Below are 10,340 nucleotides of genomic sequence, written 5' to 3' on the forward strand. Positions count from 1 at the left end.
ATCGCCTCTGATTTATAGCCTTCCTTTCAAACTGGGATGGTTACGCGCAGCGAAGTGTTGAAATGTGGTTATTGCCTTTTATTCCTTTCGTTCCCCCCCTCCTCCCCCGACAAAAAAAAAAAAAAAAAAAAAAAGAAAGAAAAGAAAAGAAAAAGGAGAAAACTTCAAAGAAAACCGTCACCATTTCCAAACTTTTGCCTATTTAACTGGAAAGCGACTGAGCTCTTCCTCTTTGTCTTGTCTGCCAGTGACTCGTGTTCACCTGCCTTCTTAAATATGAAAATGAAGCGGCACAGTTGGCACCGGCTCCTGGCCCTCCCCCGCGGCTCCTCGGGCCTGCAGCGGGCCGGGTTTGGGGTGATGCCGGGTTTGCTCCGGGCTGAGCCGCTGGAACTGCCCGGGGGTGATGCTGGGGGGCAAACACTGCCTGGAGCCCTCTTCCAGGGGAAAAAAAAACCAACAAAAAACCCCAAAATAGAGGCGTGGGGGAAGCTGCTGCCACGTCCTGCCCGCCCTGCCGCCGCGCCTCTCCGCGCCTCTCCGCGCCTAAGCCACAGGTTTCCGCGTTATTCTCCTTCATGGCTCTGCTCCGCTCCCTGCTCTCCACGCCTTGCAGCTCTCGTCCTCCGCGATGCTTTGATCTTAAATAACTCTCTCCTACCGCCTGCAATAAATTATGAATTAAGGTGCTGTTGACTCATATTTACAACGTTAATAGCTTCCTCTTCGGGAAAAGATAGGGTACGCCTGGCCGAGAGGGGAAGGGAGGGAGATTTCTTTGGGGATGAGATGTGATAAACACGGATTCGCAGCTCTGATAGACCAGGAACTTCTGACGAGATGACAGGCAAGGAGAAAGGCTTATTGCACAGGAATTAATGAAATAGCACTTGTTCGAGCTACCTGAAATAGCCTATTACCTCCCCCCGGCTCCTGAACATTATTTCTGCCGTTTCTAACTCTAAGGCACACTAGCTGGTTTCTCGAAAAACTCGGTTTCAACGAGTTAATAAAGAAATGCAGCTTAAACATGGTAAGGAACTATTTGCTCGTTATTTTTAGCGGGTCTGGGAGCGAACAGTGAAGCTGTTGGGCGGCTGAGCTGGGAGAGGCGGCGGTGAGCGGGGGGCTGCGCGGAGGATGCGCGGAGGCTGCGCGGGTCAGGAGCTTCTGCTCCGGACTTTCCTTCCCAAACTGTGGCCGAAACGAAGCCCTTTTCCTCGGGTCACCGCTAACCGCAGAGGGGAGAAACTTGGGGTTTGGGGAGGATGGAGCTGACATGAGTGGGAGGACCAGAGCCCTGAGGATCGGAGGCAGAAACAAGGGCTGAGGGGGTGCTCGGGGGGGGAACGGAGCCCTCCTAACCCGGATCCTGCACAGAGAGAGGGTTTGCATCACCCAAGCGCCTCTTTGCCCCAGCCCACAGCCCCGGCCCCAGCAGGACGGGGAGCGCTCTGCCCGTCTGCTCTGGGTCTGGGGTCCTCGCCCGAGTCTGGGTCCTATCCTGGCTCTGGGATCCCCTCCAAGGTTTGAGGGTATTCTCACGAGTTTTGGGGTCCTGTCTCTGTTACGGGGTGCCCTTCTGGGTCTGGCTCTCCTAGTGGAGATGTAGAGCTATTATCCAGGATCTGAGCTTCTATTCCGTCTCTGAGTCTCTCAATCGGGGTCTGGGGCTCTTATCCAGGGTCATATTTCGGGTCCGGAGACCCACCCCGGGGTAGGGGCAGTGTCCCCAGCACGAAGGCTCGGCCAGAGCGACCCGGCAGCCCTCGGCCACCCCATCTCCTCCTGACATCTGATTATCAAAGGGCGACACACACACAAAGGCGTCTGGACCGGGGATAAATAAAGCCCCGGTATTGATTTAAAGGGGGCTACCGCCCAGGGCGGGGGCTGCGGGGTGGCTCCCCCGCACCAAGCCCGCAACCGCCCCCCTCCAAGGGCCGATTTCTCACGCTCAATATCCTAAACCGACGGGGGGGGGGGGGGGGGGAGAAAAACAGAAAAAAAAAAGCGCGCAAAAATACTACCGAATAAAATAAAGGGGGGATAAAGAGGGGAGGGGGTCTGCATCCATTGAAAGCCGACAACTCAAATTAATACGGGGCTTGACAGAGAATGATGCTGTATTTCTGGCTCAGTCACCGTCCCTGGATCTCCCTTAATATTTAATGAAAGTCGCTGAGTTGCTCTAATTTTGCTACATAAAGGTTTACACTAGCAGACAGAGTTAAATATCCCCGCTCGGGCGGTGTGAGACTTGGCTGGCGAGCAGAGGGGAGGAGAGGGAAGGGAAGGGGGGAAAAGCGGTGAATTCTCATCCGAGAATCCGGTGCGAACATTTAATCTTTGCTCCTGTTGTCAGTTTTATTGACTTCTCGCATGTTGGAGCTTGTAAAATATTTAAAAACGCGATCTCCCACTTCCTCCTTCTCTTTCAACACTCCGGGTTAGGACCAATTTGGTCCAGTTTGGAGCCGAGAGGGGAGGGCAGTACCTGACTCCTGACCTCCCATTTTCCGCGGAGGATGCGCTCCCCGCGCTGACATTAAGGCAGGTAGCGGTGCCCCCCGTTTGGGACACACAGCTCGTCCCCAAAGCTCCAGCTTCGCTGCCCCACCTCAGTGGCTTGAAAGAGATTTCCCTATTACAGCTCTGCGATATTTTACACAGGAATCACTACAAAGATAACAGCTGCCGGCCAGGTTCTGCTACCGTTAAACCTATTTTCAGTGCTATTTCTCCTCGGATCTCTGCTTTTCCCTAGGTGAATAACAGGCCCGGGCTCCTAAACAGAAAGATATTCCTCAGAGCACCTTCTCCAGCTTTCATCATCAGAACATTATCTATCTCTCCATCCGTCACCAGCGCAGCCTCAGCGAGATCCGGGCGCTAGAAAGCCACGCAAAGTTACCCTCCTGCTAGAAAAGCACAGCGAATTACCCGCAAGGAGTTTAGTCCCCTTTCTGTTGTTGTCCCTGTGCTTACGGGGACAACCCGCCTCTGCTGGGGTCCCTCGGCAGCGCCCCAGTTTCTGCAGATCCCCATTGTTCTGGGTTTGACGGGCAAAGTCCCCTTCCTGCCTGGGACCAGACTCCCGCCTCTCTCAGAGGCAGCTACCTTGCAGCCCTCCTGCTGCAGTCTCCGTTTTGGTTTATTTTATTTGCATTTTAAGTCCAATTTCTGTGTCTGGTTTAAAAGCAATTCCAGAAATTGCCTCCCAACCTGTGCCCGTTCTCCAGCGAGGAGTCCTGCCGGGGGATGGGGAGGGGGAACTGGGGAGAAAATGAGTTATCGTTGATAAAGGGATGCTGCAACGCAGGACTCCGAGCTGTAATTTTTATATTAAGGTCGTGCTCTTTTACTAGGTTTATATGCCAATGAGGCGTTCCCGGTTTACCAAATTTATACAAATCTCTCCTTAATTGGTAATCACAGATGCTGTAATTTAAGACCCCCAGCTACAGAGCTTTCATATTAGCTGCTGATCTATTACTGTAAATCGTCTGAAATAATCAACTCCAGGGAGTGGGGTAGAGAGAGATCCTCGCTCTAAAATATCATCGCTTGCACATCATTTTCACTCGAGAAATGATTTATCTTGGACACCACTATAAACAACACAACTCTCTCACAAACACACACACAATGGCAGCCGCACTGCTGCTGACATGTTTATTGTAATAAATCAAGAAAGGGGGAAGGAAAAAAAAAAAAAAGGTTGCGAGGAGAGAGAGGGAGAGGGAGAGAGAGGAATATTCCTAAAAATATCAATGAAATGCCTCGATGGGTATAAACACACATACCACCAAGTGAAGAGAAATGGGAGGAAATGAAGACGGCTATTTGTCACATTTTACGACAATAACATTAATAACAAACAATAAATTTACATGGACATATAGACACGCTAGGAATTGGGAAGCCCCTGCTACTTACAATAATCCAGCCCTCGGCGTGGCTTCGTGGTTCCTGAGAATTGTTTTATTGCAGACTCCTCTCCCTCTCCCTCTCTCCTCCTCTCCCCCTCTTTCTCTCTCTCCCTCTCGCTCTTTCTCTCTTTTTTTTCCTCAGCTATAGGCTTGTTTTTTAAAGGACAGTTGAATTTCACGTCAGACACAAGGAGACCATGTCTGCGATTTTCCTGACGAATACATATCTATTCTGCAACCTCTGCATTAATTATTTAATGAATCACGTGATGGGGAAGGGGGAAGGGGGTCTCTCCGTTTCATACTCAAAGGACCACTGTGACCTTCCACCGGAACAGTATTTTTTTAAAGAAGTTTCGAACTGAACGAAGCTTTTCTAGATGGACAGAGCTCCCCCTCCCCAGGGCTGCCCGGCACGGCCGTGCCAGCGTGGGATGAGGATGTGCAGAGGGCACCCACTTCTAATCCACTTCTCCACTAAAGGGCACGGGTTTAGCTTTATTTCTCCATCCTCTCTCCTGCCCGGAGCTGAGAGCGTTTCAACCTCTCTCTAAACCTTTCCTGGAGGTTGGCTTTGCTGGACCTCGGTTCAGCTAAGCGACCTCGTGCTTTTTGCTCTCGCTTTTTTTTTTTTTTTCCTTTCCACACTGAGATTTTTATTACAATCTTGTACTGAATAGCACAACTGTTTTAGAGGCTAAGTCAGCTGAGAATATTTATACTCTTGGGTTTAAAGAGCTCAGCCCTCACTTCCAGGCCTTTTCTCCCCGCTGCTGTTATTGTTTGGCCAGCCTTTATTGCATTAAAAAAAAAAAAAAAAAAAAAAAAAATCAGATTTTGACTCTGAAGAGAGCTGCCAAGTACAAGGATCCAGAAAAAAAAAAAAAAAAAAAAAAGAGAATCAGCAACAAAGGGAGCCGCTGGGAAAGGCCGCCGAGCAGCCGCCGAGCAGGCAGCCGGGCGCGCGCTGCCCTGGCACACCGCTGCCTGCACCGTGCGGGCAGCCAACGCGCGGCCCCACCCGCTCCCCACGTCCACGGGGGAAAAAAACTGTCACCCGAGAAAAGGCAGCAAGTAGAGCCTGAAAGGCTCAGGACCGTGTCCCAGCGCCCCCCCGGGTCTCTCAATGCCGGGGGGGTGGGGGGGCCCATACCCTCCCCAGCACCCCAACATCCCTACACCCCCACCGGGGCGGCTACACTGGGAACCGAAATGCCCCCACCTCCCGGGTAAAGCCAGGAAGGAGCTCGTATTAAACGGAAAAATTCATGTAAAAAGCCTAAAAGCGGGTTTTTCCCCCCGGTTTAGGCCGAGCCTAGGAGGCTGGGGGGGAGGGAGGCTGGGCTCCCCCCCGCCAGGAAGGAGCGAGCGGGGAAGCGCTTCGTTTCCCAAAGCCCCCGATTATTTCTGAATCGATTTTATCGAGTGAAAGTGGTTGTCGGAAGAGAGACGTTTGGTCAAGGTATGGGAGGAAGCGAGGGGAAAATCCAATTAAAAGGGGCTCCCGTCGCTGCGGGGGGGTCTCACGAGGGAGGAAATTTCGGAGGGGGGGGCTTTTATGGGAACTTCAGGTCAATTCAGAAGCCGCAACTTTCACTTCACACAACCACTTCTTTTTTTTTTTTTCCTGTCATAAAACAAAGTGTCCCTGTGAATGGAGCCGGGTAAATAAATAAATAAAAAAAAAAAAAGAAAAAAGAACCAGGGCCATCCCAGGCAGCAAACGGGGCAGATACTCCACCTCCGCTGGCATTTTTGGGTTTGTTTCATGCAAAAGCAGCACCCACTTCGGTTTTTTTTTTTAAAGCCCCCAGTTCAAAGGGTCGGAAACGCGGCCATAAACAGCGGCTTCGCCCTCCGAGGTGCCGTGATCAAAGCCGTTTTCTTTCTAAAGATAAAATGAACGTTTATATAGTGAGAAAGAGAGATTGATTTACGGATTTAAACACGCCGTTCTTATTGCGGATCATAAATCTGTCACCGGGGCTGAGAAACTCCCAACCCGCTCGCCCAGCCGAGCTGCCTTAGCAGCGACCCAGCGCTATAGCGGGGCGCCTCGGCCCCCCCGGCCCCCTGTACGGGCAGACCCCCCCCCCCCATCCATGCATATAGAGAGAGATAGACACGTACATGTTTATTTTTACTTCCTCTGTACCCCTTCTCTCTACATCTCAGTGGGGTTGGGTTACGCGATTTCGCTCTCACACAAGAATCCCTTTTTTTGTCCAATTTTGGGACCAAGAGGAAACAAAGGGGTTCAGCAGCCTGGGTGGGACCAGTGTCTGGGGGACTAGGATGGGGGTCCCGGCTCGGGGGTCCCGGGGAGAGGCCGCCCAAGCGTCCCTCGGCCCGGTGGAATCCCCCGCACCTCTCCGCGCTGCTCCGCGCCGCTCCGCGCAGCTCCGCGCCGGCAGCAGGCAGCTGGGCACAGAGAGGCTTTTGAGAGCGCCGTGGGCAGGGGCGAAGTGGGAGGAGGTGCGGGGGGGGGGGGGGGAGGGCGGGGAGGATGGAGAGGGACTCTCGAAAACAAAGGAATTTCTGAAAATAAGAGGCGAGAGGAGACGCGGGACGAGGGGAGCGGCGGCGGGTTGGGGGCTTTGCTCCTTCGGTTAGGGGTTGGGGCCGGGTTTCCCCAAATTATTTTTGTAAAGCAAACAGCAGACAGTCCGCTCTGCACACCAGACCCCTGCAGACCCCCCCGCGCCTCGCTCCCTCCCTCCTTCTCCCTTTCTTTCCTACGAAGGGGCCAACAAACAAGCCAACACCGAGCGCTTTGGAAGTGAAATCAGAGGGGAAAGCGTCTGTTGGGCCCGGGCTCGGAAACACAACGATTAAACCGTGAGAAAGCAGAAATAAACCCAGTTCTAAGTCTCTTCTCCACTCCTTTCCCCCCCCCCCCCCCAACCTTTTCCTGGTCCCCCACTCCCACGGCCCAGGACCGCGGTGCGGGTGGGGGCCGGCGGGACCCCGCACACGCAAAGTTTTGCTGAACTGCGGGTCGAGCTGTTGCCCAGCACAATGTCCAGCCTCGGAGAGGTCAAGGGGTTTGCGAGGTCAGTCCCCGGCTGTAATACACAGCTAATCGCCTAGAAAACGTGTCCTCTGCGTGAACTCTATCCCCGAGCGGGGCTTGCCAGCGCTGGATTTTGTCTCCCCAATTTTCACCCCTTTCCCTAGTTACGGTTATTCCCGCACCGCTCTCGGGATGGGGCAAGCAACCCCCAGGACACCGACACTCGTGGAACACAGACACCCCCGGAACACCCGCACCCCCGCCCCGGGACACCCTCATCCCGCACCCCTGGCGCTCTGTCCCCTTCGGGACCCTTCCAATCCCTCCCCAAAGCGGCCCGTGACACGGGCAGGGAGAACTTGTTCGGGAAAAAAAAAATTAAAAAAATAAAAATAAAAAAGAAAAGAAAAACAGAGAGAAAAAATAATTTTAAAAAAGGAGCCAGGCGGGGTAACCCCCCACAGCTCCCACTCGAGGGGCCCCGCCGCCGCCCCGCGCCCTGCCCGGGGTCCCGCAGCAAAGCTCCGCAGGGCCGAGCCCCAACCACGCACAGCCCCAACTCGAGGGGGACGAACCCCTCTCTCGCCACAAGTAACCCGCTGCAAACTTTCTCTGCCCGCTCCCCTCGCTCACATCGGTCAAAATAAAACGAGAAAACAGAAGGAAAACCCCGCACAGAAATTCACGTGTTGTTTTTCTTTCTGCCTTTCTTTTTTTTTTTTTTAGCTCCTTTTTTCTTTTGCTTTCCCCCAGCTTTCCCGTGAAAGGAGGCAATAAACCCATCAGAAATGCATGCCAAGAGAGCAGCTCTGTTACCTGGTTCGCTCCCACATCCTTTTTCCAACGCCCCAGAGACGGCCCTCATGGTTTGGGTGGTTTCTTCCAAAGTGAGAGGTCTGGGGGAGGGGGTGGCTTGGGGGGGTGTTTGGTTTTGTTTTTCTCCCCCAAAAATAAAGCTTTCACCTTTACGATCCAGATTTTATTATTAATATTATTATTTCCCCTGAAGATTCTTGTAGGACTCCGAGTGCTTTTTTCCCAACAGACGGTCTGCGGAGATTTGCTGTTGAATAACAATGGGAAAAGGATAAGTATTTAAAGAAAAGAAGTGATTAATGATTTTCTGTATAATTCTCGCATTTTTCTTGGCTTCTGTCTGCTTATAATGGCTGTGAACTTTTAGGTCCTATAGAAATCTTCTTTTCTCCCCCTTCTATTCTATTCATACTTTCCAGCTTTGATTTGCTTCTATAGACCCTGCATTCCTGGAAGCATATGCTTTTTTTTTTTAAGAACGATTTTTTTCCGTTCTTAGAAGCACCATCTCAAAAATAACACCCTCTTTACAACCCCAGCAGATCAAAGAGAGAAACACTAAAATAAAATGCAACAACAACAACAAAACACCCCAACCTCAGGCATTACAATAAAATACAGCCCTTGCCACCCTGCCTGGGGGGAGAAAAAAAGAAGAAGAAGAAGAAGAAGAAACTTCAAAGGTTTGCAATTTCTACCTCTAAAATGCGATAGTTAACCCAAAATACATCCATAAGTCCATTTCTTCTACATCAGACCGTGTAACAGATCTGTACCATGTGACTACATTAATATTATTTTAAAGTATTAAAATGTCAATAGAAAGAAAAATCTAACGGCCCTTTGTTTGAGCTGGGGGCAGGGAGACTTTTGGGGACACTTTATTTGCAAGGTGGTCGTGCGGTGACTTACTACGACTAAAGGAATAACACATAAACACACTCTGGCTTTAAATATTTCAAGCCCTGCCTTTGTTTCTGAATAATGCTGGGGAATATTTCGCTCCTGCTGGGGGGTCTCGGAGAATTCCGTGAACATTGAACAAATAAGCAAAAGACAATTTTTTTTTTTTAGAGGAAAGTATAAGAAAAAGATTATTTTCTTCAGCTGGTGAGGAGGGTTCCTCCCCCTGCGGACCCCCCTGCGCACAATAGACTTTATATATATATATATATGTATTTGTAACTTAGAACTGGAATGTTATTTCGTCCTGAACAGTATTTTCGATACTTTCTATGAGAAAGAAAATGAAAATTAATACAAGAGCTGCGGCTCACAAAAGAAGCCATTTGTCTTCTTGATTATCTATTTGCTTGTCAGGCTATGAGCTATCGCAGGAGCCAGCTCCTTTGTAATATAAAAATACACAGAAAACCTGCAAACACCGAGAAACATCTGTGCAAAAATTAGACTCATTAATGCATTAACTACCTTGGAGAAGGAGATTTTTTTTTTTATTTTTTTTTTTAATCGAGAAGTCTCTCTAGAGAAATACAACGCTACATCCATTCCTTACAGCAAAGCGCTAATGACCACCTCTGTTTTGTCTGAGACCAGTTTGGGAAGAGCATATTAATATATGCTTAGAACAAATAAATCATAATATGTAAGGCTTAGCAGTACTTAAGGCTGATATACCCTATAGTCAAACATCTTTTGTTTTCATTAGGGAGTTGAGGCTGTGCCATTGACAACAGAAATCCCTGTAAAAAAGAAACGTGCTGTTTAATTAATTTCTTTAAAATAGATACATTTTTTCCTCACCAGAACAAAAGAGACAACCCCTCCCCCCAAAAAATCACGCAGGGTCAGATTCACAATGAAAAAAATTTATTTCCAATTGCGCTTTTTTTTTTTTTTTTTTTTTTTGTGTCGTTGTAGCTCCTTTTCTCTGCTATTTACAGGTACTCATGGACAGCACGAAGGACAAAGGGAGGGGATGGAGGGGCCGGGGGGGTGTCGGGGGGAGCCTCGCCAAACCCCTGCCTCACCCCGTGCTCACCCCACGAGGGTCGAGCCCTCGCCCCTCCGTCCGTAATTCACATTTTCAGTACAAAATTGGGCTAAACAGCGGGAGAGTAGCTTCACCCCCCCGCGCCTCATCCTGGGCTGCGGGGGTGAATTCAGGTGCCACTGTTTATCACCCAGTTTCTAACCTAAATCCCTTTCCCCTCCCACCCCCCTTTCCCAGACTCACAATTAACCTGGTCGACTCAAAAAAAAAAAAAAAAAAAAAAATGGCGGGGGGGGTCCTACATCACTCTCCATCCTCTTTCTTTGTCCACCACCCACTTGGCCTAATTTGCTTTGTTTTGTCCCCAGCCCCCCTCCCCACACACACACACTCCCACGCACGACCGGCGCAGTGTCCGAGAGCCCCCCCGCTCCCCACGATCCGTGCCCGGCGGGGATTTTGGTTGGGTTTGTTGGGTTTTTTTTCCTCCATCTCAGGGTTGTGCTAGAACCGCCGCGTCTTTGGGATGGCGGGACAGAAACTTTCCGTTTGTGGCTGGCAGGCGAGAAAAGAAAAAGGCTGGAGGGGGGGGGAAGGCTGGGGGGGGGAGAGAAAATCCAGTTCG

General features: G+C 50.5%; 1 protein-coding gene across 5 annotated transcripts in view; it reads right to left on the minus strand.

Moving 5' to 3' along the window:
- Positions 1–10,340, minus strand: part of HOXB3 (homeobox B3) — a 57,968-nt gene that overhangs the window by 16,628 nt on the left and 31,000 nt on the right. For all 5 annotated transcript variants that reach the window (XM_075774969.1, XM_075774968.1, XM_075774973.1 and 2 more), the window contains exon 2: positions 7,762–8,008. The gene's annotated coding sequence lies outside the window, so the exon portion shown is untranslated. The remainder of the gene's footprint in view (positions 1–7,761; positions 8,009–10,340) is intronic.

This window comes from Balearica regulorum, chromosome 24, assembly GCF_011004875.1.
Source record: "Balearica regulorum gibbericeps isolate bBalReg1 chromosome 24, bBalReg1.pri, whole genome shotgun sequence".
NCBI classification, from domain to species: Eukaryota; Metazoa; Chordata; class Aves; order Gruiformes; family Gruidae; genus Balearica; species Balearica regulorum.